Raw genomic sequence first — 5,399 nt, 5'->3', positions numbered from 1 at the left:
TATAGGGACAGATGTAATGTGTCCTGAAACACATGGTTGAACTATTGAAACACATGGTTGAACTATTGAAACACATGGTTGAGGGTATAGGGACAGATGTAATGTGTCCTGAAACACATGGTTGAACTATTGAAACACATGGTTGAGGGTATAGGGACAGATGTAATGTGTCCTGAAACACATGGTTGAACTATTGAAACACATGGTTGAACTATTGAAACACATGGTTGAACTATTGAAACACATGGTTGAACTATTGAAACACATGGTTGAACTATTGAAACACATGGTTGTACTATTGAAACACATGGTTGAACTATTGAAACACATGGTTGAACTATTGAAACACATGGTTGAACTATTGAAACACATGGTTGAGGGTATAGGGACAGATGTAATGTGTCCTGAAACACATGGTTGAACTATTGAAACACATGGTTGAACTATTGAAACACATGGTTGAGGGTATAGGGACAGATATAATGTGTCCTGAAACACATGGTTGAACTATTGAAACACATGGTTGAACTATTGAAACACATGGTTGAACTATTGAAACACATGGTTGAACTATTGAAACACATGGTTGAACTATTGAAACACATGGTTGAGGGTATAGGGACAGATATAATGTGTCCTGAAACACATGGTTGAGGGTATAGGGACAGATGTAATGTGTCCTGAAACACATGGTTGAACTATTGAAACACATGGTTGAGGGTATAGGGACAGATGTAATGTGTCCTGAAACATTCATCCTGAGGTGTTCTGAAACATGACATGGAGTGTTGTAACACCACATAATCAAGAGTTGTGCAACACCTTGCCAGATCTTGGGAGCACTAACCCGGAAAAGGTTGAAAAACGCTGTTATGGTGTATCGAGTCCTGTGTAATGCAGAATTGGATCCCTTCTCTTTTGATGCTGTTTCCTCGCACTAAAGCTCCTAAATACCATGATGATGTTTTGAATCTTGTCTACTGCAGAAATAGCTCCTGTAATTGGAAGTCCCTGCTCTTACTGTATATTCCTTGTTCTAAATGGTGTGTTTACGTACTCCTAATCGGTCATTCCAAAAGGTCAAATGTACAGTATTATGCTCAAACAAAGGACATGAGAAAAGATAAGTTAGTCTGAAACATTTTACTGTAAGTGTCCTTTCCATTATAACAGCTATGCTGATTGGCTGAAAGCCATGGTATATCAGACCCTAAACCACGGGTATGACAACATTGATTTTTACTGCTCTAATTACATTGGTAACCAGTTTATAATAGCAATAAAGCACCTCAGGGGTTTGTGGTATATTGCCAATATACCACAGCTAAGGGCTGTTCTTGGGCACGACGCAACGCCATATACCACACCTAATCAGGCCTTATTGCTTAATTATAACATGTTTCATAAGCCATCATAGTTTGAAATAGTAACGCATAAGATGTTATAACACTAGTTATAATGGGTGTTATAGATGACTATTCATCCTCTTGTCATATGTTCTAATGTCAACTGCTAATAACAGCTGTTATTACACAGTCTGCATGACAACTTATGCCAAATGTTATTACATGCTGCATACTGTAAGTGTCTACCGACCAGGTGTTATAACAGGGTGTTATATCATTTACCAAACTCTGTGTCGCATTATTACATTCAATGGAATGATGGGCATCATAACCACGTCATATGTCATTCTAGAGTGTACATAGGCATCTTAAGAAAAGTTACATTAATTTGTTATAAAATAGTTATGTGCTTAATACCACAGAGTTGACAGTATCACAAAACCATTCAGGATCTTCAAGAATCATAGGCAAATGACAACGAGAAAATCTGCTCTGGGGCAAAACAGGATTTGTGACAGCGGTAAATGAAGATGTGCAGGCTACAGTAACAATGACAGCTGTATTATACAAAATGAAGATGTACAGGCTACAGTAACAATGACAGCTGTATTATACAAAATGAAGATGTGCAGGCTACAGTAACAATGACAGCTGTATTATACAAAATGAAGATGTGCAGGCTACAGTAACAATGACAGCTGTATTATACAAAATGAAGATGTACAGGCTACAGTAACAATGACAGCTGTATTATAAAAAATGAAGATGTGCAGGCTACAGTAACAATGACAGCTGTATTATACAACATGAAGATGTGCAGGCTACAGTAACAATGGCAGCTGTATTATTTTTTTAAATGGATAGTTAGTCAGGTAGCGAATTCACTAAGTCATTTCAACATGTAGCACTCCGGAAACAGGGTTGGAGAGCCTTGCTCTACACAGTCCAAACAAAGTGATTTGTTTGACAGTAATTTGACAGTATTACCATTAGCTAGCTAGAACCATTCATTCGCCCGTAGGGCCAAGACATGAGGCACCAGCAGCCCCACTGTGCCCCCTTTGAAACATAGCTAGCTAACTAGGTAGAGTAAGTGCTTGCTAGCTTGCTAGCTACAGGAGGACTTCTGAATTATAAAGCTGACTTTGTAGCACATCACACAATACATTCTCTTTCACATACACTTTAAACGCAATTGCATTTAAAAAAATCTTAATACACGTTGATTCATTCAATCTAACTAACATTATGTTACCCATTTTGTTTGCTGTGGTTTGCCATGGGCCTTGGTGAGAGGCAGAGAGAGCTAGCTGGGGCTTAGTAGCAGTATTTGTTAGTGAGACTAGATTTGCAGTGCATGATACTGTCATCGTAAGGGGCTGTATCCCTGTGAGAAGTGGTCGGTCGGTTACACCAACATCATGCTAGGAGGGGGGAAAGATGGGAAGAGAGATGGTTGTCAGGTAGCTAATCGAAAGAGTTTACTAAAGCAGAAAGAGAGGGAGAAGGAGAGTGGCAGTAACAGTGACCCAGGTGGCTTGAGTGGAAAGGTTATGAAGATTGAACAAAGTGGGGGGGAGTTGAAGGTTATTGTGAAGTTTACGGAGAGAGATAGCATTAACCCACTTAAAGTATCAGACGCCTTGCACTAGGAGGTTGGAGACATCCTCCATGCGAAAATCCTGTTAATCTTTTGCAAATCTGTGGTCCAATGGACCAAAGCCTCGAAACTGAAAACACTGTGGGAAAAGGCAGTGGAGTGCTATGTCCCAGGACAGAACCAAAGAACCAAGGGAGTCATTAATGGGGTATCGCTGGATATAACGGAGGATGAGTTGAGGAACATTCTGGAAGGGGCTCGAATCATAGACACATTCTGGTTCAAGGGGACTCAAAATGGAAAGAGAAGCGAGAGCACGGCTGTGTTAGTTACAGTCGGTGAGGAAACCTTGCCACAGAGAGCGAACCTGGGACTCCTGAACTTCACGGTCAAGTCACATGTGTGGCCTCCACTGCGGTACTATAAGTGCCAAAGGCATGGGCATGTGGCGGCGGTGTGCTGGCAGACAAGAAGATCTGGGGAATGTGGAAGTGATCATGAGTACTCAGAGAGTGCAGGAAGAGAGACGGTGTATTGTAATTGTGGGGAAACCACGTGGAAGCATTTTCGAGGCTGTGAGCACCATGTTCGAGCTGAGCAGGTACTGAAGATTCGAGTGGAGGAGGGAGAATCGTAGGCAGAGGCAGCGAAACGAGTATTGGGCGGCTCTGCTGGACAAATGGGGGTGAGAGTGCCGCTGAGACTATATTCAATAGAGAGTTCAGAGGTGGACAATAAAAAGCTATGTGCAGTAGTGAGGAACGTCATTAACGGAGCTAAGCAGGAGTGTTGGAGGAAATATTGTGGGGAAATTGGGGGCCGATACATCAGTGGGTGAAGGGTGGGTGGTGATTCGGCGAATGTCAGGGAGTTACAGACGGTTGGGCATGCTGGTGTTGGAGGATGGAGAAGAGATTGTCGCAATCCACAGTGTAGATCATTTTAGGGAGGAAGGAATTACAGAGGTGGTGAGCTTGAGCCCAACTATGACAATATTGACCCGAGCAACATGTTTTTTTTTTCAATAAATGATCTGCGTCTGCAAGATCTCACCTCGTGGGGCATCAATGATCATGAGGAAGGTGAGGGATCAGCCCAGAACTACACGGCAGGACCTGGTCAATGACCTGAAGAGAGCTGGGACCACAGTCTCAAAGAAAACCCTTAGTAACACACTACGTCGTCATGGATTAAAATCCTGCAGCGCACGCAATGTCCCCCTGCTCAAGCCAGCGCATGTCTAGGCCCGTCTGAAGTTTGCCAATGACCATCTGGATGATCCAGAGGAAGAATGGGAGAAGGTCATGTGGTCTGATGAGACAAAAATAGAGCTTTTTGGTCTAAACCCCACTCGCCGTGTTTGGAGGAAGAAGAAGGATGAGTACAACCCCAAGAATACCATCCCAACCATGAAGCATGGTGGTGGAAACATCATTCTTTGGGGATGCTTTTCTGCAATGGGGACAGGACGACTGCACTGTATTGAGGGGAGGATGGATGGGGCCATGTATCGCGAGATCTTGGCCAACAACCTCCTTCCCTCAGTAAGAGCATTGAAGATGGGTCGTGGCTGGGTCTTCCAGCATGACAACGACCCGAAACACACAGCCAGGGCAACTAAGGAGTGGCTCCGTAAGAAGCATCTCAGGGTCCTGGAGTGGCCTAGCCAGTCTCCAGACCTGAACCCAATAGAAAATCTTTGGAGGGAGCTGAAAGTCCGTATTGCCCAGCAACAGCCCCGAAACGTGAAGGATCTGGAGAAGGTCTGTATGGAGGAGTGGGCAAAAATCCCTGCTGCAGTGTGTGCAAACCTATAGTGGTTGGAGTGTGGATTGTCCACAAACGTATGATCTCTGTAATTGAAAACAAAGGTTTCTGTACCAAATATTAAGTTCAGATTTTCTGATGTATCAAATACTTATGTCATGCAATAAAATGCTAATTAATTACTTAAAAACCATACAATGTGATTGTTTTAGATTTAGTCTCTCACAGTTGAAGTGCACCTATGATAATAATTACAGACCTCTACATGCTTTGTAAGTAGGAAAACCTGCAAAATCGGCAGTGTATCAAATACTTGTTCTCCCCACTGTATCTGCTGATTTCCGCCCCCTTAGCATTGAAAGCAAGGGTAGCCAGCTAGCATTTGGCCTCCCTTGATTAAAAAAAAGTATAAAATAATAATCAATCAGCGTTGAGCTAAACTAAGTGAGCTCAACTGTGAATGGACCTGGCACACCCAAAAAAAAAGTTTGGATTTGGCTTCACTCCAATCACATCACATTGAGAGTAATAAATCATTGACAAAAACAACTTGAATTGTTGCATGTCGTTGTGTTGTTGTCCTTCAGTGGCAAGCTAGCTAAAATGGTCCCTTTAGCCTTGTATGGAGATGGAAATTTGGACTTGTGGTTTTACTTAATTCTCCGTACTGGTCAACGATTATAACA

This window comes from Oncorhynchus nerka, linkage group LG25, assembly GCF_034236695.1.
Source record: "Oncorhynchus nerka isolate Pitt River linkage group LG25, Oner_Uvic_2.0, whole genome shotgun sequence".
Lineage (NCBI taxonomy): Eukaryota > Metazoa > Chordata > Actinopteri > Salmoniformes > Salmonidae > Oncorhynchus > Oncorhynchus nerka.
This window is presented reverse-complemented; position numbering follows the sequence as displayed.